This window comes from Patiria miniata, unplaced genomic scaffold (genome assembly GCF_015706575.1).
Source record: "Patiria miniata isolate m_02_andy unplaced genomic scaffold, ASM1570657v1 HiC_scaffold_5, whole genome shotgun sequence".
NCBI lineage: Eukaryota > Metazoa > Echinodermata > Asteroidea > Valvatida > Asterinidae > Patiria > Patiria miniata.
The window spans coordinates 7,669,801-7,695,044 of NW_024037072.1; the positions used below are offsets into that span (position 1 = coordinate 7,669,801).

Genomic DNA, 25,244 nt, shown 5'->3' on the forward strand with positions numbered 1-25,244 from the left:
TTTTTGCAAAAAAAGAAACATTATCGTTCAGTACTGTTATTGGATACAGGGAACATGACTGAAATGGTGGCAGCATGATAAAGGTACAGACATCACAGTAGAGTCATGTGAACTGTCAACTTTTCAACAACAGAGGGGGCTATTCCCCTTTCCTGTTTCTGAATTTTGGTAGAGTGGAGAGATGATGATAGTGCAAAATAAATCAATATTTCTAGATGTGTAAATGAAAGTACAATTTAATCCCTTATTTGTCTTTTTTGAGCGACTGACTGAGTCAATGATGGACTGACTCTTCCAATGACTGACTGAGTCAATGACAAACTGAGTCAACAAACAACTGAGTCAATGACTGACTCACTTAATGACTGAGTTGATGACTGACTCAGTCGATGACAGACTGAGTCAATGACTGACTGAGTCAATGACTGATTGACTGACTGAGTCAAGGACTGACTTGAGTCAATGACAAACTGAGTCAACAAACAACTGAGTCAATGACTGACTCAGTAAATGAATGAGTTGATGACTGACTCAGCCGATGAAAGACTGAGTCAATGACTGACTGAGTCAATGACGGACTGAGTCAATGACTGACTGACTGACTCGAGTCAAGAACTAACTGAGTCAATGACAAACTGAGTCAAAAAACAACTGAGTCAATGACTGACTCAGTCAATGACTGAGTTGATGACTGACTCAGTCAATGACTGACTGAGTCAACAAACAACTGAGTCAGTGACCGACTCAGTCAATGACTGAGTTGATGACTGACTCAGTCAATGACTGACTGAGTCAATGACAGAACGATTCGATAACTTGCCAAGTCAATGGCTGAGTCACTGACAGACTGAGTCAAGGACTGAGTCAATGACAAACTGAGTCAACAAACAACTGAGTCAATGACCGACTCAGTCAATGACTGAGTTGATGACTGACTGAGTCAACGACTGACTGAGTCAATGACTGAGTCATTTGCTGACTGAGTCAATGACTGATAAGGTCAATGACTGACTGAGTCAATGACCGACAGAGTCAAGGACAGACCGTGTCAATGACTGACTGAGTTAATATCTGACTGCGACGCTGACTGGCCGACTGACAAGGAGATTTCAGAAGTTCCCGGATGTCTGCGCCAACCTATTTCCGTAGAAATGTCCAATGCTACAGGACTACTGAATCTGTTTTTAAAATGTGTCCTACCTTCTAGTTGTCTGTCGCTCCTCCAGTAGTTGCCTACTGAGCTCCTCAATCTGTTTATCCATCTGCTCCTGTCAGACGGAAAAATGAGCCAAAAAAACCTGTTTAGATCCATCATTAATCGTACGAAACACAAGCAGTCCCATAACCAGGGTTTGGTTTGCCTGTTTACAAAAAAGAATTTTCAAGTATTATTTTTTCACAGACAGACATCCATGCTAAAAGGTAGACAAGAATTTGTGTTGGCCATCTCTCCCCCCCCCCCCCCCCCCACCCCCGGGAAATTGAAAAGCAGAGGGTGCACCATCTTCTTGTACGGTGCGTTGTTAAAAGCTTATGATCATGGACACTATCGGGCAATAGGTGGCGCTCTTCATTCCTGCAAATTTGACAACGGAAGCACGGTTTTTCCGACAGGGCAGTTTCACTGTCCCAATTTCGCTTTTATCATGTCCTGGTTTTGCTTTTAAAATATCAAGCCTGACTGCACTCTTTGCACCCCCCACCTTCCCCTCCCTCCACATACACACACATGTTTTTAATGGTGTACATGTAAATCGAGGATTTTCTATTATTTGTTAAATACACTAACTTTTTTTTGCAACAGCTCCTATTGGTTTTGTACACATTTTCTAATCGATGTCGTTCTCGATTTGACTCCTGTCCACAATTACTCAGTGATGTTTCACGTTTCCTCGATTTACATGTACTTGTACACCATAAACAATCCCACCCAGGCAAGGATGTGGAGATTTGTTTCAAAGGCCAATTTCATGAAATTGCTTACTAGGAAATATTACTTGGCAAATTGATACGCTCGGCAAAAAAAAGGCCAAGTACCAGTCACAAGCAATATGCATTTACATCTACTTTTTGGCTGGTAACCAGTTTATGCTAAGCAAAAAGTCTTCAGTGCTTAGCAAATTTCTGTGTCTTATCAGCTCCATTGGCTTTATTCACAAGCATACCTTCCGCATGCATTACCAGGCCTGAGGTACATTCACTATGAATTTCAACACCGTGAATTTGGAGTGAATATATAATTTGAAATGAATTCACCGTGAATTTTTTTTCCACGGTGATGTCATTGCAAAGTATCTGGTGAAATCGCCCTGAAAATCATCCCATAACCAGGACATGTTAAGGTCAAGTACAAACACTGTGAAAATGCAGTGAAGCCTCCTGTGGAGCCCAGCTCATTAACTTTGCGGTTGCGTTAATCAGTTGAGCAGTTTACCAACTTTGGGGCCTAATCCCCCTCATAAAAAGGCACATTGCCTGTCAATCTTAATTAGGTGATCACAATAAACAGGGTGTTGGATACTTGTAGGAGGACACTTTGTAGCTTTTGTGTACTTGGGCAGTGGGCATTAAGGTAGTAAGTGTAGCTGTCAATCACACTCCTGTAATCACTCAGACCGTTAATCTGTGGTTTTCACACCTTCAGTGGAGGGAAGCTGGACCTGCTGTACAGTTATGAATAACAACAGACCCTTGGACCTCCACAAAACCCATGTAAAAACACCGTGAAACTGCAGTGAGCTTATCCCCTGCTGAGGGGCCCAGTTTGGCACAGTGAAAATAAGCTTACTTGGGCAGTGTAAAAAAGTTTCACGGCGACTTCATTGTAAAGGTGTGCCAAAGTTCCCAAGTCTGGATATGTTCATTTTGTTGATAGTGCCCTCTACTGCCGGGTTGGGATGGGTTGCAGTAGGGGTACAAATCTGCATGTACATGTAGACTTGGACCAAGAAAAAAACAGCCAGGAAAGGACTCATCACATGTGCATGCCGCTTTGTGCCCATATGCCAGGATGGCATGGAGCGCGAGGGACTAAATACAGCACTGGCACACAGTTGAAATGATGCTAAATTATCTTCTAGTAAACTTGATTCCTTGATTCCTACCTCCATGATCCAAGCTGTGCTACATAATAACAATGTAGCACGGCCATGGTCCATACCGCACCTCGCATATTGCGCTATTCTAAGATGCGCGCGCCATTCCGTACAACCTGCACGTGTAATGGGATAACCGCTGAAAAGTTTGTGTACAGCATGCGTGTTCCATCTTTACAGCGCGTCAAGTTTGCTTGAAGATTATTCATTGTGGAACACAGAAAATGTAGTGCGTCTGTGTCCCACATACCACTCTGCCTTCGGCCTCGTGGCATGTGGGACACAGACGCACTACAATATTCCGTGTTCCACTGATGCTTGCAGGATAACTTACACGTATAATGTCCTTCAATTTATGTTTTCCAAAATGTAAAACTGACGGCATACATGTACTCATTCACTGGTTAAAAAGAAAGCTTGAGCAATCGGTTCCCGCATTCAGCCACAAAATGCTGTCAAAAACCTTTTTGAATGTGATGCTAATTTTTAAATACATGTATGATTGAAGTCTGTTTCTGAACACTATACATTTCAAAACAAAAATCTGTTAGGCCAAAAAAAAAAAGTCTCCGGTTTCCAGTATGCGCGCGCGTCGCCGCAGCCATGCGCGTCGGCAAAATGAAAAAGTTTTTTTTTCAATACAAGATGATGTCTCAAAACTGCCAAACTCACTGGTTTGACTGGAATCCTGCTGCTGCACAATTTTAACGTGTTTTTAGATAGGGTTATGATCGAGAATAAGCTTTATGTGACTTCTCTGGACTCTCATATATTTGCACTAAGTTTAGTCGGGTACCATTTGCAGTCATCAGCCGACATTTGAAGCCAAAAAATTAAAAAACAGGTAAAAAAAAAAAAAAGCCGCCTCGCCGCACCACTTTTGGGGCAAGCTCCATACCAGAAACCGGAGACTTTTTGTTTTGGCCTTAGCATCATCCAATGTTACCATTTCTGTTAAAAAAAAAATGTACTTGTAAGTCAATAGTGGAACCCAAGACAGAGAAATCTTCAACTCTGGATGAGACACACTCGTCATTCACACGAAGTCATTTCGCTTCCACAGAAATACAACCTCTCGTTTTAGCTATCTTTCTCATTGATGACTTCAGTTACCTTGGCAACATATTGTATTTACCGCTCTTTTACAATTACTATTGCCCGGGGATACGTGGAAGAGGAATGTGACTCCAGGGAATTTAACTGTTAATTGGAAAAATATTATGCACTCAATTTGACCAACGTTTGTATTGAAATGGCTGTCACATATGGTTTAAATGTATGCAAATCAAATACACTGTAAGTCCATAAGGGAATAAATATGTGTTTGTCTGGTTTTAAACAAGTTCATTTAAGCTTGGGGAATGGATGCTGATAATGGGAAGTTATTGGCTACCAGGCTCCCGGCCAGTCTTAAACCGACTTGTTTAATACCAGTCAGGCACATATTTTATTCCCATTCATAAATACACGTACAATGTACATGTATCTTTTTGGTCAAAACGAGAAAACAAGTCAAAAATTATAATTTTCCAAAATTTTGTTCATTTTACTTCAATGTTTTACTTAGAAATACACTTCTAGTAGTCGTAAATACCTCCTTATGTGGAGATTGGCGCATACTGCACGATGTGGCACAGAACAGGACAGTGTCGGTGAAGTGTGAATTTAGAACTCTCGAAATACGGACTCATTGGTAGTATTGCGCGTGCCTAAGTGAAGATTGTGAACTTTCAACCAATAAAAGGGTAAAAGGAACAAGACTTCGTAGGAGTCCACATTTCATGTGAAACCGGAAAAGTGTGTAAAACCAGCCAGCCAGAGTTTTATCAACTGTTTAAGATCGACCACGTGATGGGCTGTCAACCAATGGCTGTCTACTTTTCAAGTGGACGTACTTTAGGCCCCCAAAAAAGTCTCCGGTTTCTGGTATGGAGCTTGCCCAAAAAGTGGTGCGGCGACGCAGCTTCTTTTTTTTTTTACCTGATTTTTTTGCTTCAAATGTCGGCTGATGACTGCAAATTGCAAACTTAGTGCAAATATATGGGAGTCCAGAGAGGCCACATAAAACTTATTCTCGACCATAACCCAATCTAAAAACACGTTAAAATTGTGCAGCAGCAGGATTCCAGTCAAACCAGTGAGTTTGGCGGTTTTGAGACATCATCTTTCATTGAAAAAAAAACTTTTTCATTTTGCCGACGCGCATGGCTATGGCAACGCGCGCGCATACCAGAAACCGGAGACCGTTTTATTTTTTTGTGGCCTTATGTACATGTACATGCACTAAACTACTATTTCAAAATATTACCCACATTTGTTTTTGCTGTATAATACTGTTGCATCATTTCTTAATCATTTTTTGGTCTTAAATACACGTACCATACTTGGCAAAAAAAATGTTTCATTTATCGACAAAAATGGAAATCAAATATGCCTTCATGTACTTCCACTTCCTTGGAGATTACCAACTTCATATTGATTTTTTTTTTCAGTCTAAAATATCTGCTTTTCTTTTTTTTCTTAATTCAAACAAGATTCTTATTTACCAATGTACAGTACACATTTATACATGAACACATATTTGCCAACCTCCCAATTTACACACAATCTGCATTTTAAACATAATAAAACCGCCACGTTTATTTGCATGACCTCCCAGGGCTGCAGCGCACGAGGGAAACGTCAGCGGCTTTAATCAGGCGGAGAACTCGTTCCTCTCAAAAGACGTTAAATGCTCTCTCCCAGATTAAATCAAATTCCAGACTTAAATGCATTTTACAGGAGAGTGAATCCTTAACGTTGATCCAATTAACTAATTGACGAACATCCATAAGACATATATGTAAATCTATTTTCGACACTGCAATTATTTCTCAGTTGTACCTGTGAGGGGAATGTCGGTCTACAAATTTAAAGTGGCATGTTAAGTGAAATGGTAAGATTTATGGAAAAAAGTACGTTTTGAATGTATTTTTTCAACTAATCACGAAGGGGACTTACTAATTTTAAAGTTGAACAAAGAAATTGACTGGAGCAGGGTTTGAACCGGTGAATTCCGGATTGCCGTTCCGGTGCTCTTACCAACTCAGCTATTTAGCCCTGCGGTTAGCATTCCCCATTCTTCCAATGTTTTGGGTCCTGGAGCACTAGTCCAAGGCCATTAACCTGTAGCCATGTATCACGCCAGAACTCACGATACTAGCAACATTAGCAATGCTGCAAACCTGGGTAATCCGCTCCGTTTACAAGTACCCCCTCACCGGCAAAGAAAGTACAGTTGGGGGTGACCGACCGACGCCATCTTGCCTGACTGCAATTTTGCCGCAACTGACGCACGGCCGTACCACTGCGTGTACATAGTACAAATCTCCTGGTGTACATGCGTCACACACAAGGAACAGTGCGTGTCAACCAGCTAAATGTCCCGCCCATGGGATGTCGTTGCTAGGTAAAAGGGCGCCCTCTTTCGTTGACACACGGAGCCCATAGCAAGTGGGGATCACACTCAGAGACGATATGGCTATTTATTAAAACTTTTCAAACAAACCACAAAGGGAAACAAACTGTGCATTATGATCATTTTAAAGTTGAACAAAGAAATTGATTGAAGTGGGGTTTGAACCTACAATCTCCAGGGCGGCAATCCGGAGGTCACAGGTTCGTAACCACTCCAATCAATTTCTTTGTTTCTTTGAAATCGACATTTTGAAAAACGAATGCATTTTCTCCTGTATAAAGTTGTGGGGATTTAATTTTTAAGCTAAACAAACACATGATTCAACCCTTCTCCCAGCCCCTACCCCTCCTTTCCCCTACCTTTATCCCTCGTCAAACCCTCCCCATCCCTTAATCCTTCATCATCTCTTGGCTGCCCTTACCCCCTGTATCCTCTTTCCCCATCCACCCCCCTCCCAACCTCTCTGACTTCTCCTCCTAGGCTCTCCTCCTCCTTACCATCCCCACTCCTAATCCTCTCCAACCTGCACCCCTCCCAACCCCGACCCTTCTTACACCCTCTTCTCCCCCAGTCCACCTACCCTCCTCTCCCCCGCCCCCAATCTGCACACTCCACCCCTCGGACCCATTTTAACCCTGCTGCCATCCCTACCCCTCCATTATCTCCCCTACCCCCCCCCCCCCAAGACTGTTTCAATAACCTTGAGCTCATCCTCCCTCAAATCATACCAATCGACAAGGCTTATAATTTCCATTGATTTTTTTTCCTCTGCAGTCTTGATTTTTTTTCTTCGAGCTGACCATTTTTAATATCTAAAAATATGCGTGCAAATCTGGCGTACTGGAAACTGTCAAGGGCATCTGAAAATCTATAAATGTTGATCTCGGAAGCTTAAGTGCATGAGTGCCATGTATATGAGGGATGTTTTGCAAGAGAATATCTTTCATTGCATTTTTTTTATGCACAATAAATTACATATTTTTATATGTAAATTCCAAATTTTCCATTGATTTTAGTTCCAGTGATAGAAAATCTCAAGCTTCCTGTATTTTCCACCTTCCTTTGCCTCATGTACATGTGGAATGTGTCCCTTGGATAAAAACAAAAAAGTTTCACAAAATTAAAACACCCAGGTAAAAATAAGGACTCAACTCCAACATTTGGGCCAATGTTTTTTTTTTAATCCTAAATGTGCAGTGTCATTGCTGACGCAATTTGTTTCCTTAAACTTAAAAGAATGCCCAAAATGCACACTCCAAATCTTGTACATCGGTAGTCTTTTCTGTATTCATGTAAAAGAAGAAAAAACATTACAAAAAAAACTATGGGACCTTCTTCTACACATGTGAAGTATGTTTGTTAAACATTGAGCCCATCTGCTTTCTTGAGTTGTCCAATAAACTTGAGTGTCTCTTACAGCAAGTTTTCATCACATTTAATCACTCTTTCACCATACAAATAATGATCAATTAAAGGTAGAGTGCACCGTTTGTCATTGGTGCATTTTTTTTTCGTTTGAAGCAACAAAAATGCTCCAAATCTAAAGACAGGTGTTCCAAGATGCACAACAGCTTGGTCGTCAACGCCTGCCCTCTCGTCGCCCCTTCTCCCGTCATGCCGCAGCCCTCTGCAACTCCAACTTCACCTTGCGTAGTGCGTGGGAGGCTGACTGGGAGCAGACTGCCCGACCTGATCAATTTACTGTGAGTCCCGACACCAAAGCCCCACCCGGCTCGGACTTGCCTCGTAAGGAATGGGTCACCCTGAACCGCTTACGTACAGGAGTCGGCCAGTTCAATGCCGGCATGTTTCGTTGGGGCCTACGCCCATCAGCAGCCTGCGTGTGTGGAGCATCACAGCAGACAGCACAGCACCTCATCAACGAATGCGCTGCACTTGGCCCCCTAGCTGACACGGTGGACCTCGCCATTGTCAGCGAACAAACAAGAACATGGCTTAGACAACTGGACAGAATAGCTTGACTTTCTGCTGCCTCAAACGAAAGAAGAACAACTACATGTAATCTGATGAAGCGTTAGCTCTGTGAATGCTGTATACAAGTATTTTGAGAAAAACTCAATATTCTGGATCTCTATTTCAAATCAAAAGTTGCTGAGTCATGGCACAATCCCCAAATCAGCATTCGGGCCCTGATTCTCATTCAGCCGATTGTTGCTACGTGATGTCACACTGAACCAACGATTCTCATCTTGCTCGAACTTAAACAATTACGAATCCACGGTTTTTCATTTTCTTAACATTACTTCTGAGCTTGATTACGTAAGATCCTCGCAGATGCCCCTTCATGTAATTTAATAACCATGCTACGAATACCTTTTCATCTTGACTCAACTCAACAGTTCGTGACAACACTTCTTTGGACGCAATGGTTTAAGTGTGGATTCTTAATTTATGAATTCACTCAGCGCGCGCTATGCGCCTCGTGAATTCTTAAACTACGAATTCTTGTGTACATTTACATTCTCCTTTAACGTTATTTACATGTAGCACGTGGTTTGCAGCGCGATTTGAAAGATTGCAGGCAAAAATGCCAAAGAAGTAACAGTTATTTATTTATTAAATTAATATATTTTTGGTGCTGTGAAGAAAAATTAGGATAAAGCACATTCAAAATCTAGGGCAGGTTTAGGCACATGTACATGTACCGTATGTACATACATGTACATGCACCGGTATAATATAATGGGGGGAATGGCATAGTAAATGGACTAATGGGCTCAGTGTTTAACCAGCATTTCCTTACCTGAATGAGCAGTCAAGTCTTTGTGCTAATTGGGTAACAAGGCACATGAATAAATGCACAGCTACCGTACATGTACTCCAGCGTGAAAGGTGGCATGACAATGTACATGTACAAATGTACAGGTATATATGTACATGTACACATATGTATACATGTACATATGTACATGCATGTAGCTCATCATGTATGTTGTTTATTTCTAGGGGCGTCCATTTTTGAAAAATTTAGTACACTCAATTACTCAAAACTGCATTTGACTGAATATTTGGATATTCGAACCTGCCAACAGCAACTGCATGCTGAACTGGTAAAAAGTTGAACGCAGACTGTGCCAGTTCAAATTTGCGTGTGGCGATCGATATGGGGCGCTGGAGTGTCTTGCAGGAAGTATTTTATGATTGTAAAAAGTTACCTTCAACAAAAAAATGGCATCAGACAATAAAGCGCCACAACTTGGTGTTGAACTGTAAATTTACTTCATTGCTGTTGACAATATTTACAACTTAAAAATGAAGCAAACATGTCAAACTTAAACCTGAGAAACGAATTATTAATCAAACAACAAACAGCGTGATCAATGTTTGTTTTTGAAGAGTGACAAGAAGTGAATATGCTTTCAGAAAGTGCTGAAAAAAGGAAGATTTTTGAAAGTACCTGTCCATGTACAGGTATTTTCTTCAAAATGAAAAACACTTCATTTGCAGGTTTTTATATGTAATCCTTTCAAGCTGATCCTGTTACCAAAAAATCCTGTATAAGTCCTCTCCTCTCCCCCACCGCCTGGCATGCAGACAAAATGAGACAAAAATCTGACAGAAATCTGTCAAAGAGCAGTTTCACAGGAATCGCAACCTAAAAAGTTGGTGATCAATATTTCCGTTACTGAACGCAGTACCCCTTAATGTTGTATACCATTAGAAAGCTCCTGTACTGAAGAATGTAGATAAATAAATACCTCAATTCGTAAAAAGTTTAACTTCAAGCTCATTTTGTGAAGACAGGTCGCATATGTGGTCCACTCACCAGATCCAAGTGAAGGCACAATGGGTGTGCAGTGCACTACATGAAGTAAAATACTACATCAAGAGTCATGTACATGTAGGATGCCTGACCAATGTTCGACTTACCACAGCATTTGAGGAATAAACCAGCATGTGAAAAGCAATGTGTGGAAATAGTACTGAAGTGCCTTCACCTCTCAGTACCTCTCAGTACAGGTACCGGTATCGTACAAAATGTACAAGTTTTCACCACTAGAGGTTTAAGTATAATTGTACAGAGCTCATTCCGTTATCTCGCCGTGTCAAATGCAAACCACTAAAGATCAAATTGACAACATCCAAATTGCAAACTTGTACCTGTATCACCTCAGTGCACTTACTCACCCTTGTGAAATGACAATTGCGCTCACTAGCTTTCCTCGGTTCTTCAGATTTCACTTTTCTAGCCATGGTGTTTCACAGCACAGTCATGATTGGCATTCAGTGTCAACTAGCAACATCATCTCTCCAAGCATGGAGGAATAGCGAGAGTGTGATGCATGTCTTCCTCTTGGCTCATGCTTGTTGAATGATGACAGTCTCCGAGGATTAAGCACACAGGCTTCACTCATCACAATCTTACAGTATTTCCCTCAGCAATACAGGGATTTCAAAAGCAAGCTCTGCACAAAGAACACTGTACGACAGCAGCAGACAAAATTCCAAAGTAAATCCCAAAGTTCCATAAGCTTCTTGCCGATTCACAGCTGATGACAACCTTGGACGTACCGGTACACAAGATTGTGAAATCACAACACTAGCTGGACCCCGGAACAACGTCTCCACATCTTCGCAGGTAAACTCACATTTTGAGGAGAAACTTCGAAATTCCTTCACACTTTACCGTCATCCTACGACCCAGCTGTCTTAGGTGATCACCCATCCCACTCACGCCTTCTACCTGTCCAAGCCTCACGTCAAACTGACAAGCCGGCTTCACAAAGCCGATACCCACTGCCGGTCTCTCTTCCCATCCCCTTTAGTTTAATTAGCCAGGTGTATTTGGTATATATATATACACACGCATGCCCCTTTTGTCGCTCTAAGCAGCGCGTCAGATCGAAGGTGGACACGGTTTGCGTTACGGCCCTCGGGTGGCGACTGTGAATCTTCGGCACCAGCGTGACCGGGGCCGCCACACTGTCCATTTGAATAGCTCTCCCCCCATCCTACGAATCAAGAAACGACAATGGAGTGGGGAGGTAGGGTGAGATCGCATATCAATTACTGATGGGTATTTAGCATTTTTAAGCATGCAACAATGAATTACTAAACCAGTAGTACATACAGGGACAGAGAATCACTCGTCTTCATGTCACCATGACAAAATATATTTTCAGTCTTTGAGTTCAAACCTCATTCAGTAATTTTTAGTTGCCTAAAAAATTATATTACCTAAGTTCAGCAGATAATTGAGATTTCCTACACGGACTTGTACAGCCAGGTTTCTCCCCTCGAATATCAACCAAAAGAAGGCTAATGTCACTTTTGATACAAAATAAAGACACCAGCAACAACGCAATCCTTTATAGAACACTTATTCTGCCATATTTCCTTTAATTCAGATCTTGATATGTACAACTTTACTTGCATTTTATGACAAGGCCACATTTATAAAAATGAAGTTCACAAAAAGCGTACATCTTTATTGAATGATTACGGGCAATTGCTCTTAAATGTAAGAGGGGTGCTTAGTGAATGCCTGGACCACATCATGTCCGTGTCATCGAAAGACTTTATGCACGCACACTAGTAATAGAATCTTGCCTTTCTCGCAACGCGTCACGTATCTAACCAAACAAACCAGTGGGTCCCCCCCCCCCCTCCCCACACACACACACAAAACTCGCCCACAACACATATCCAATAATTAAGACTTATCCCCTGTTATGGTACGCCAGTGCCTGGGAGCTTGTTTCCAGACGGAATAACAAGGGTAGCGGCTTGCCGTTATCGGGATCCAAATTCAACCCAATCGTTACGGGATGGCCAGGGGGTGAGGCACTTACAATCTCGGCTGCATCGGTATGTGTGTTTTGGGCACGTCCCCCCGGCAGTTATGCAGAGAAAAAGCGTGGCAACATGTATCGGATTTTTGGATTTCCATTCCGAATGAGTTTTTTTTGTGTGGGGGGGAGGTTAATATTTCTTGAGGCTTCGATTGTATGTAAGTTCAGGACCTTTATTTTTAGGATTTTTTTTCATTTTTTTTTTTTTTTTCATTCTATCTTCTTTCCTGGAAGAGGTTCACTTGAGAGCAGATTTGAAGAATGCAAGAAAGTGCACAGGTCAAAGACTGTACTTTTAAAATGTTCTTTGCAAAAGAAGGGTTTACACTTACAGTATAGCTGTGACATGTACTTTTTGCTTCTGTTTCCACTCAATTTAAAGCTATAGTCCATCATTTGCAGCCATCCGAAAAGTAACTGACGTAATTATTGTTGAAAAACATACTTGGTTGAAAGATAGTAAGGGGACTAATCTCCCTGTGAAATTATTCTTTCTGGCAAGCTGTCATTTTGAAGTAATCAACGAAAGAAGGCCTTTCCAATGGTGCCTCTTAAGACGCACCGTAGAAAAATTTAAATTAGTAGTTCGTTTTGTTATTCGGCGAAGCACGCGCAAGCATTGGCACGACGCACACGCGCCCTCGGTTGCTATAATTCGTCGGATCAGTGCGTGACATCGCGTATAGCTGCAATTCAAAACAATTCAAAACATGATTCAGCAACTTTTGATTTGAAAATGAGATCCTAGAATGCTGTTTGTCTCGGAATATACCCGGTACAGCTGAAGCTGAGCTGAAACTTCATCAGGTTAGTTTTTCAGTATCCTTCATTAGATTTTGAACACTTTTGTTGCTTCAAACGAACAAAATGTGCACAAATTACAAATGATGGACTACATCTTTAAGAGAGTATTACTAGTACTTTTCTTGCAAGTCTTTGCAATGGACTGTGCACAAGTACAACCCCCTCCCTCCACCCCCCCCCCCCCCCCGCCACCCCTCCCACCCCGTCTCCTACCCCCACTCTTTTAGAGAGACTCATTCCCACTGTACTCCATAGAGGGCGCTCTGTGAACACTGTCAAGGGAGTGACACATTGCATGTACATACTGGTGTACACATACCCAGGCAAAGACGTTAAGGGCTTGGGCACATTCAGAATAAAATTAATTGCGCAGACTATGCGCCATACATGTACCTGGGTACGTGTACAGCAGTATGTGCATGCAATGTGTCACTCCCTTGACAGTGTTCACAGAGCGCCCTCTTTGTTCATGACCAGAGTCCATAGTGGTCCACTTTCTCGTGGAACTGCCCATACTGTATGGTTTAAACAGCAAATGAAATGAGAAAGTCAGAACGAAAAGGTGAAGAAAAAGTGCAAGTGCTTACTGTCAATGTCACAATCCATTTTACAAATGCCAGCGCTTGCTGATTGAACGCTTTAATTCGTTGTGCATTAGGTATGGATGACACTTAAGGAGGCTCACATAAACAAGTGTATTTAACATATTATTTTGAGTCCATAAAAAAGTATGCAACTCCTCGAAACTGAAGAAAAACAAAGACACCTCAGGATTGGGAAAAAAATTACCGTAAGGGTTTCAAGCATTCTCCTGAAGGTCGTAGCACACACAAACAAATAAATTCGGACAAATTTTCTCAGTATATTATAGTAAAGTGCGGCAGTGTCAAGAAACCTTGTGCCTCTTGTTGACACGAAGGCGGAAAAGTACAAATTGTAGATGTCGAGGTGTCGAATCAATCCATGAACATTTTTTACCCTTCAGAGGAGCGGGACTGACAAGAGAAATGAACTAAGAGTGACTAACAACTTGTACGGTCACCTCCGTTATTTGATTGCCTCACGAGCATGAGTAACTGCGGACATAACAAAATTGCTTACCGTTGGCAAACCGGCCAAAGAGAAAGACCAGTGGTGACCACAACGACGACCTCAGGTCTCACGGACGCTGAAAGGTGTCCGTAACACGATGCAAGAATTGCATCTTCAGTGGAGAATATCACCTAACTGCGTAGAAAACCTGCCTAAGTCCAACAACAGCGATGGGGAAATTCTCCAAGGAATTCTCCAAGACACCAAGAACCGTTCGCTTTTGCCGATACACGTACGCTGCGATATCAACGGACTCTAGAGAATTCCGGCTTCCCTCTCCCATGAGCCACCAAAAGTGGATGCATACTGTCGACGCGGTTCCGTTTGTCAGCTATTACGCCGTTAAAGACCCCCGCGTCATTGTCCGTTCTTTACACACTCGTCTTGTTGCCTTAAACGATCGGCTTCTTCCACCGACTGAAAGCATCACAAACAAAAGCAGAGATATGTCACCCCTTCTCAATTGATTTCATACCCGATCTTTACTCTTTTTAATTTTATGCCAATGCATTCGGTGGTGCTGAGTTCAGAAACAGCCATGGAATGAAAGACCATGCGTCTTCATCACAGCATTACTTTTTGCATCAACTGCATGCTTTTATTAGATTTGGAAATTTCTTTGGTTATCGTTCTTTCTCTTATTGAATTACGTTCCCCCTGGCAGATCAAGGAATTCAGACGAATCCTTTGTAAAAACGCAAGAAAAAAAATTCCTTGAGAATGACTTCTTTTACATGTAACCAAATGTGAGGCTGTACGTTAAGACAGTGAACTAAACATACATTTTACGTGTACAAAACCAAAGCTATTGCAAAACAGGCTCTGAACTACTGTCTTTGTTGACAACTTCTCCATTTTTTTAAGGAACTCACAAAAACTGAAAGAGAGAACATTTTAAATATTACTAGCGAAAAGTCATACATGTATCTCTCAAAAATGATCTTTTCGGCATATCACAAACTACAAATCTTGCAAGTATTGAAAAGGTGATAAAAAAAAGTAAAATGCACATTGATCATTATAAATAAGGCAAAGAAAAACATTCCTGTGTTTCCGATTACGTATCTCACCCAACCTAGAAAATGCATGCAGTACCTACATTAGTTAATTCAAAAAATAAAAAAAAATATAAACTTACATGTATGGTGGTGTCACCAACCTAGCTTTTTGTGGATATCGTCCTACATTTTTTTGAAATTTATATTTCATGTTTTGTAAGTTGGTTGGCAGTGCGGTCTTGCAGCGCCTTGCAGCGAAGCGTATGTGTACAAACAGTGCAACACAGGCAGAACTCAACTGTTACGAATGCATGCAAAAACAAAAGGAAACAAGTCAGGTGTGTTTACAAACACAAATGCCCCGCAACCGTGACTGTTCCCATGACATAACACCACTCTTTTAACATCAACTTACATGTACCTTGGTCACATGGAACATTCATTGACAGCATTAGTGTCTTCTGTAGGTTTTATATGAATTAATCCCTAATCCCTATAATCTCAGAATAAATACAAGATTTCTATTGTTTTAGCCACTGTGAACTTGACCCTTGACCTTTTTGCCCCAAATTCAATAGGCTTCTTAGGATTACCAAGAACAATCCACAAACCAAATTTGAAGTTCATATGTTAAGTATTTCTCAAGTTATCGCGCTGACAAGATTTCTATTGTTTTAGCCACTGTGAACTTGACACTTGACCTTTCGACCCCAAATGCAAAAGGCTTCTTAGGATTGCCAAGAACAATCCACAAACCAAATTTGAAGTTCACATGTAAAGTATTTCTCAAGTTATTGCGCTGACAAGATTTCTATTGTTTTAGCCACTGTGAACTTGACCTTTGGCCTTTTGGCCCCAAATGCAAAAGGCTTCTTAGGATTGCCAAAAACAATCCACAAACCAAATTTGAAGTTCACATGTAAAGTATTTCTCAAGTTATCGCGCTGACAAGATTTCTATTGTTTTAGCCACTGTGAACTTGACCTTTGGCCTTTTGGCCTCAAATGCAAAAGGCTTCTTAGGATTGCCAAAAACAATCCACAAACCAAATTTGAAGTTCACATGTAAAGTATTTCTCAAGTTATCGCGCTGACAAGATTTCTATTGTTTTAGCCACTGTGAACTTGACCTTTGGCCTTTTGGCCCCAAATGCGAAAGGCTTCTTAGGATTACCAAGAACAATCCACAAACCAAATTTGAAGTTCATATGTTAAGTATTTCTCAAGTTATCGCGCTGACAAGATTTGTCCGGACACACACACCCACACACCCATACTTGTTTCACATGACTAGTGTGGACTTTCCATTGCTTTCGTGTAGTTAAGAAAAACCAGTGAAAAAACTCATTTTTCTGAAACTGTGAAAACTCTTTCAACCCAATTTTTTTTCTATGATTCCCTTTAGTGTTTCTCTTCATTCTGCTACAGATAAACCTAACCCAAAAATGCCTCTAAACCTGTTTTCCAGAAATGGGGAAACACTGTGTGGACGTGGGGTAAGTCCACACAACGTCGGTGCTACCTACATTATGTGGACGTCTTTTGTTCGGAAGTCCACACTGCGTATGTAAGACAAACTCACCCACCCACCCACACACACACCCACACACCCACCCACCCACCCACCCACCCACCCACCCACCCACCCACGGAAGGACAAGGCGGAAACAGTATGCACCTTCGGCTTCGCCGCGGGGCATAAAAATGTTGCAACCTGACGCCACTTTTTTCTTCGTACATCATCTCAATGAAGGTCAGTCACTGCAAAAATGATGATAAGACATGAATCTGGGACTGACAAACATTTCCAATTTTGTTAGGAAATAGTTAGAAAATGTTCTTGCCTCTCAATAGACTTTGTACACAACCGCTGAAGTGGCGTCAGGTTGCAACATTTCCCCCCCCCCCCAAAAAAATAAACTGTTCAACCAGCATCCCACCCATTTTTTTCTGGCTATAAATTTTCAGAGAAAAAAGAACCCCAATATTTTACCATAGGCAACTTTCTTAGAAGGGGCCTAATTTATGAATGGGGAAATGTTTCCTGTAAGTCCAATTAATTAAAAGGATGGAGATTTTAAGGCCAGAATAATTCTTTAGACATGACTAGTATGCCGGTACAAACAAGCCACAGTTCAGTGTAGCGGTCGTGTCCTGCACACTTTAAAGTCTTGAACCACTTGGCCCAGCGAATGAATGAATGAACTTATTAAAAAATAAATCTCTCCCTCGTGCACAGCACGTACCACTCAAATAAGCCCAAGGCAGATTTCCATTCTATATTTGTGATCCAGCAAATTATCTTTACATCTCTCCTCCAGTGAACTTTGGAATCGGAAGGGAAAAAAAAGAGACTGCCCTTCTTTCTTGGAGGCATCTTTCTTTTTTTCTTTTTTTTGAAGGAATGAGTATTCACTGCTGTGGTTATTTGGAAGAATGGATTTCTGAAATTAAAGTGAAAGAATTAAATGTTGCAAAAAAACATTGGCTAATGTACTGCATGCATAAAAAAAAACTGATACTAAGACGCTAGGTCAGTTTTGAAAATGCTCATTGAAATGTACATGTACAGAGAAAGTAAACATAGCAACCTGATATTCAATTTCTTGTATTAATTTCTTTAATTAATTAACCCTAACGAACCTGAACCCATCAAAATCCACACCCCTGTTTTGGAGTATTTCGGCAAATTCAAGACACCTCCATATTGAAAAAGTTGGGGGATTTTGATGGATTCAAGACAGTAAGCCTAGCGGTACTGCAGGATTTTGATGGATTCAGGATACCTCCATATTGAGCAGTTGGGGAACTTTGATGGATTCAGGATCTCACCAGTTTAACTCCTTGGCTAAATGTTTGGTGTGTACTAGGTATATGTATTACACTGGTGGATTCTGATGGACTCAATGGTGGATTCTAATGGACTCAGGAGACCAACATTTTTTTTGCATGACAAAATTGGTGGATTTAGGTGGATTCAGGATACTTTCTAGCAAAAGTGCTCAAGGAGTTTATAGGATTAATGAATATAGATGTAGACAAATGTAGACAAATCTACAGTTTAAGTTAAGTTCTTTTTCCCAATATATTTTTTTTATAGATCTTTTGCTCATGACTCATGAATATGCATACATACTTATTATCAGGGATGTAAGTGGACTCTGATTTGGGCAATAGAGCCAGAAAGTACGCCATTTTGTCTTTGAGCCTCCGGACCCCTCTGCGACCCTTCTATGGGGATTTTACATGGGGTTATCCTTTCTCTATAATTTTTGACAGAATGATTTCTAACCCTAATCACCCCCAGAGAAACATTCATGTTGGAATTTTATCTTGGCATTTCACAAGAAAAATATTGATGAGAAATCAGTTGGAGATAGGTAAAAACGAATTTTACTTTATACATGTATGACCTTTCACATCCAGATTTTCGTACCAACGTGTAGGTCTCCTTGTTCGATCACGTTTGTATTCACATTGCGTACTTCCATGATAACGACGCGTATATTTACCTACCTACATCCAATGGATTCTAGATTTAGTCGGGCTTGCTTGAATCATGCTTGAATACACTTCTTATCAACGGTCACTTTCGATTTATTTGTAAATGAGTATTAGTCCTTCAAGTTTTTTTTGTTTTTAAATGTATATTTACCGGTATGTCCCAAAAGACATTTTAGTCTCCTATTTAAGTTGCAGTTTTTTATCCAATGACCGCCACAAAACTATTTCATAAATTTCATCTTTGTACAAGTGCACCGAGTTCCACTAGTCCACATGTATTTAGATTCTCGGAAGTGAGAGGTCAATTTTTGGCACGATATTTCTCTTTCACATCATGTGATTTTTCAGTTCCCATAAATTGAGATGCTAGTAACAAATTACAAAGGCCTTTTCTGAGAAAGATTTTCTCAAGAAATCAATGTACCAAAATATTTTTTTTAATTCTGACTTTTACACGCTAATTTCCTATTCGAGGGGTCCGGAAACGCGCCACCACGGGTGAACTTTTAGGCTCTATTCCACACAAAGTGGACATTGTTGAAAATGGAACATTTATGGAAAATGTGGTATCAAATGAAAGGGGACAACAAGACCATTTATTTGAGTGGTGTGCTAGTGAGATAACATGTTGATTTCTGACATGTAACGTCCGTAACATTATAATGTAACATCCGTAACAACAAAAGCATGATGTTTCCATACCATCAAAGTTCATTTTTGTAAACTGTCATTGGTGTTTTTATAGAGTGAACCTACACGTATGTCTACCACAACATAGTTATTTTATTAAATTCTTGCAAGAAACTTCAATATCAAGTCATCAAACACTTGCTGCACTGATTTTCATAAAATATTCTTGTTTTTATTACCAGTGAATACAGCATATCTACACCAAAGGACAAAGAGCCCACCTTGAACTGCAGGTTTTCAAAAGATATCTTTCAAGTTAATCATGCCTGACGTTGACGATTTCAGAAGTACCACCTCTTGGATGAAATTGAACGATTCCTTACCGTTTTCCCAGATGACCTTTGAAACGAGTGATCCAACTTGTCATCGAGCAAGGCCAATCAGCGATATAAAATTCACAGTCGATTAATACCCCATCCAGATGCTGAAGATGAGATCCCGGAGATGCGGTCCGATCATCTCGTCTCCATCTCGCTCCTTCGTCACTTTCTCAAGCCACTGGAAATACCACTGCCTCCTCCTTCAAAGAGCGCATCCCATTCAATCTTGAGATTTCTCTCCGAGATGGCACAATATGTCTCTCAATCTTTCTCTCTCTACCCTCTGTTGAACTTTTGAAGGGCGAGGATGCACGGAGCCACCAAATCTCTTCTTGATCATCAAATCAGGGCCAGCCCCCTGACCGTGTTATCCTGTACCTCGATCCAAAGAAGTCATGAGAGAGAGAGGGAGGAATCTCTCCACGAGTAGTGCCCGCTCCGAGTAAAGGAATGTGGGGGGAGAGCTTATCGTATTAGATATACCTGGCTTGTGAGCCTAGAGGCATTCATCTTCTGTGGCCCTCCTCCAATTTTTTTCTTTTTCTTGTGGTTCTTTTCTCTTTTATTTATTTCTTCCCTGTGGCAGTCTTACCATCTTGCATGTAATAAACTTATGAGCCATGCACGTGGAAATAATGCCGGATTTATGGACGCATGATACGGTTTATTAATAGCAATCCCTGGACACGTACCTCGACACGACCAGCTGTTTCTGTTTTTCAGATCTATGCATCGGGATTAGCGGCACGGAGAAAAAAGTTCAGATTCTCGCTCTTGCTAACGAGATTCGGGCCACCGCTACAAATTTCCTCACGCTGAATTTTGTTACACTCTTACGTGGTTCAAAAAAGTATAGATCTTCTGCAAAATCAAATTATGGGACAAACATCCAAACAAGTTTAAATTGCATCCCTGAATTTTTTTTACTATCGTGGATAGTATAAGATGCTGCGGCAAATTAAATTGCTTCAATACTTCAATCAGTATAACCTTGTAACCTTGTAACTGAAATTCAGTTCATGTTCATGTATTTTTCAAGAGCTTCAGTATTTGCACTGTCATACAAGATGTTATTCATAGCAAATTTCATGAGTTAGCAAATAGCTTATGAAACCTTGTAATCCTGTATTCCAAACTTTTATTCCAATGTTGGGCATCTTCAACCCTTTGAAAAGGGGCTTTTATTTTGTGCACAAATGAACCCGCCCGTCGAGAGCCAAAATATTGTCTGGCAGCAAATAATTCAAATTTTGTAAAGAAATAATACAATAACTAAAGGTCGGTGGATTTTTTTCGTTTGATTTCTCATTCAAAAGTGAATCACTGTTATATTAATATGAAAATATCAATTGAAAAAAAAAATCTATTTTTGGGATGAAACTACAAATAGAACGAAGAATACATGTACATCTTTAAAATTATCGCAATTCAGCTACATGCATGACACTCAAATATAATTCCATCCAATACAAAAAATAAATTCAATAAATTGCACACACCTTTAACGCAATAAACAACCATGTGCAAAAGAACTCTATATTTAAAGGCATTTTTAAAGAATTTTTCACTGTCAAATCAACAACTATGAAACGCTACACAGATCTCAATGGCACGCGTCTCTGTCAAAGTCCCCCGTTGAAGAAATGGCCAACGTGAGGACAGAGAAGCCGACCGATTGATCCGACAAATAGGATTAAGGATTTGAGATCCTCACTAAGACCTAATCACTCTTCGTCAAGAGTCCGGAGTGAATATATTCCCTCGGAGCATCTGGTCATATAGCCGGGTTATTCAAGCTCAAGAAAAGAGCCCTGAAGGAGGGGTTTTGGAGGGGGAGAGTTGTTTACAAGTTCAGGGTGAAGGACAAGATGAAATGAAGCAGTGGAAGGGAAAAGAATAGGGGTCTCGTGGGGATTCTGGAAAAAGTCATCCTAGAAAGAAAATTGTCTGGATTTGTGAATATCGGTGGTAATTGTGACAGATGAAAGATGGAAGATGGTGGATTATGTGGGGGTAAGTAGAGCTTACAATTTCTCCCTGCGGAGTGGGGGAAAAGGTCTGATATCTCAAGCATGCTCAAAATTCCAAAAATTAAGGAGAAAATGATGATTTCTGATAGGTTAACAGTAAGCAATTTCCTTTGATTGGCACTGCCAAAAAATATATGCAAGTGAATTTTGAATTTTACCTTAAAAAAAATTACACAGAAAAAAAATGTGGTTTTGCTACACGAAATTGTTTAAAATGCATGACTGTTCACTTTGACATTTTGAATTATAGAATTGGTCACTGGTAATTGATGCCGACCCTGTTAAGTTTAAAACACCTTTCATTTCAGAAAGATTTTGTCCCATTGCTTAATACACATGTCCTGGTAATGTGCTGCCTGCATATTCAGGAACTAAACTTGGTAAATGTAAGTCAAGTAATTTTAGGCCATGCGGTAGAAAAGGGGTGAGTATCCTTTGAATTACAAATTACAGCACAAAGCTCTGGTTTAAAAAAAAAAAACACTTGCATGGCAAATATTTTCAGATTTATGGTACCATTCACAACAAACCAAAATCTTAACTCTGCGATACTTTTGTAAATGCCCCTTGGACACAATTTTCAACGGAAAATGTGCCTGAGGGCCAGTTTATACTTCAGGCGAATACATGTTTTTGTTCCAGCAAAAAAAAAAAAAGTCACAGCAAAATTCACCCAGAGTTGAAACGAGTTAACAGTTTTGCAACTTTGCATTGTCAAATCTCGACTTCACAAACATTTGTTCATGCTTGCATCAATTTGCTTGCAATATGAGCCTGCCGTTCTTCCCTTAATTAAAAGTGTCATGACAACTCCTACCTCAGTCTTGGTCTTGTACTTTTTCTTCTTTTCATGGTCTTTCTTCTTGTCGTGATCCTTGTCATCTTTCCTGAACACAAAACAAGAAAAGTGTAGAAGAGAATCAATTTATCTAGGAGCTCACTTCAATCACTCTTTTCACAACAGACTAATTTGACAAGATACTTTATAATAATAATTATAATAATGGGTGGGGGCCTAATCATCGCAGCAGAAGCTGAATTGCGATGGATGAAGCTGCAACGCGATCGAGCCCAAAGGCATGTAGAGCCACCAAAGACCCATGTCTGACCACAGGGCACAGCCAGATCGAAATGTTGATTTTTGCAGAGGGAGGAAAACCGGAGAACTCAGAGAACAACCGTTCTGGCACAGGAGAGAATCAACGAACAACTCTACTCACATATGAGTATACGAGACAGGAATCTGAGACAGGAATCTAACCCGGGCCACAGTGGCAGCGGCTGCAGTGAGAGGTGTGTGCTTTATGCACTATGCCACCCATGCCACCCATGCCACCCATTATTTATACCAAAATGATGACATTTTACAAATATGAACACTTTTTAGAGTCCAGTTATATTTTGTTCTGCTTTTTTGGAGAGCATTATCTCAAAAAGTGTCACTGACATTTAAAGTGGCTGACACGTACAACTGTGATTTTCTTTTTGCAGCAGCTGTACATGTAGATGTAAGATGGCGTTGTCTGGGTTATTTACTAAGGAAGGGCATCCTGCGAGCATGCGCTGGTCCATTCATATAATGTAGTTTCAAGACTCCTTTTTCATTCTACTGCTCACAATTCAACTTAGTGTTTTGCGCAGGAAGAATGAACCTGACTGTTGCCAGCAGGGTGACAATGTCACCAAAGGCTCTTTTATTATTGGTCACATTTAATAAACCTTGGGTGTGGAATCTGGTCAATTGATGCTTTCCCTATCACTGCCAAGTTTTTAGCCCCCTCTACTGGTCACACACTGCCAATCACCAACAGTGCTCTTCCTCCTCCTCTGATGACAGATATCTCGTATGCTGCCCTCTGTTGTTCACTGTTGAACATCCACACTTTTTCTTTTCAGGTACAGTACCGGTACAGTATTCTACAGCTTGCAAACACACTAAAAAATAAGCATGCCATGACTTTTGTACCCGAATTCTACATGTTTGCATTTATGCATTTGTCTGTAGCACTTCTACAAGTAACTGAAGGTGTGTAGGGCAGAACCACACAAACTAACAAAAGAAATTTCATTTTAAAATGGTATGACCACAAATTTATTGGAATATAAGGTCCTTAGTACCTAGCGTGTCAATAATGTATGTAAACAAGCACCATTGGATCCAAAAACAATTGTTTCATTTTTTGGAGGGGGAGGGAGGGGCCACACCTCATTTGGCACTAAGGAGGTACTCCCCCCCCCCCCCTTTTGTCATTTCTTTCAAGTTTAGCCCTGTTTTAATTTCATTCAACACTATCAATTTAAAAACACACACAAAACATTATTCGGGGGCAGGGGCATGGCTCCCCTTCCAACACCCCAACCCCTCCCGAAATCTACCAACTTAAAGGAGAAACCTAATGCCCACGAACAAATCGCAAGCAGCATGTGGGAGTGAATAGCAATCACCCGAGTTAACAAGGGATAACACAACCAATCTAGCAAGTTAGCAGCAATGTCAAAATGTCAAATTGGAGAACTGCTCGCCATTATAAGCGTGGGCGGCACTTGGCATGGGGAGCAGGGAATTGAACAATCCAAACATTGGATTGAATTCTCTGCTGGATGTCCTCCTCTTAAGTTAAAGGCATGTAGGATTATTTGCATTTATTCACAAAGTAACCTACCGGTACCAAATTATTAATTGAAAAAGCTTACTTGCATTAAAGTCGAAATCTTCTTTTGTTATCAAAAGGTTGTATCGGTACATGGTCTTTCACTGTAATCTCGAAACGTGTAATATCCACTGAGCTGAAACTTCAACAGGTTAGGTTCTGAACATTCTTCTTTGGGTTTTGAGTGGTTTTGTTATTGGAAAAGAACAAAATGATCCTATATGCCTTTAACAGCCAGTAATTTATTTAACCTGAAAAAAAATCTTTTTTTTTAAATGTTATTTTGCTAGTAATACAAAACTTTATTCACGAATGTGAAATCGCCAAACAATCAGCCCACGTTTAGTTATAACATAATAACAATAATTCAGTTCTCCCAAAGTAGACTGGGTCTGCTCCCATCAAGATCGATAATACAGGGACCAGAAACCAGTTTACTGAAAGCTGAAAGCTGAAAAAATGAAAGCTGTTCTTTCCAAGAGGGTTGCAGATACCCAACATCCCAAAAAAAATTCAATTAAACTAAAACATGCACGTTAAAAAATTCATCAAAGACCAAAAAAAATATTTTGTTGGAAAGCATGGACAGTACATCTTTAAACTCAAATATTCCTTAAAAGTTGTTAACGCTAGAACCATTCCCCGAAACATAGTCTATGGAATATCCCCTTGCACAGCAAGGGTCTATGATATGCGAGCAAATTCTCGGCCATTAGCAAGACTGCGTCTTGACCCCGAGATTCTGACCATTCAGCGGGCACCTTCTATATCGGGTCTTCGGTATTATAATC

At 40.6% G+C, this 25,244-nt stretch overlaps 1 long non-coding RNA gene across 1 annotated transcript in view; it reads right to left on the bottom strand.

Annotated features, from left to right (window-relative positions):
• Positions 1 to 1,192: 1,192 nt before the first annotated feature.
• Positions 1,193 to 25,244, bottom strand: part of LOC119741963 — a 42,987-nt gene continuing 18,935 nt past the window's right edge. Inside the window, exons 2-3 of the long non-coding RNA XR_005272794.1 lie at positions 22,620 to 22,689; positions 1,193 to 1,268 (exon numbers count right to left, since the gene is read on the bottom strand). This is a non-coding gene — a long non-coding RNA (uncharacterized LOC119741963). The remainder of the gene's footprint in view (positions 1,269 to 22,619; positions 22,690 to 25,244) is intronic.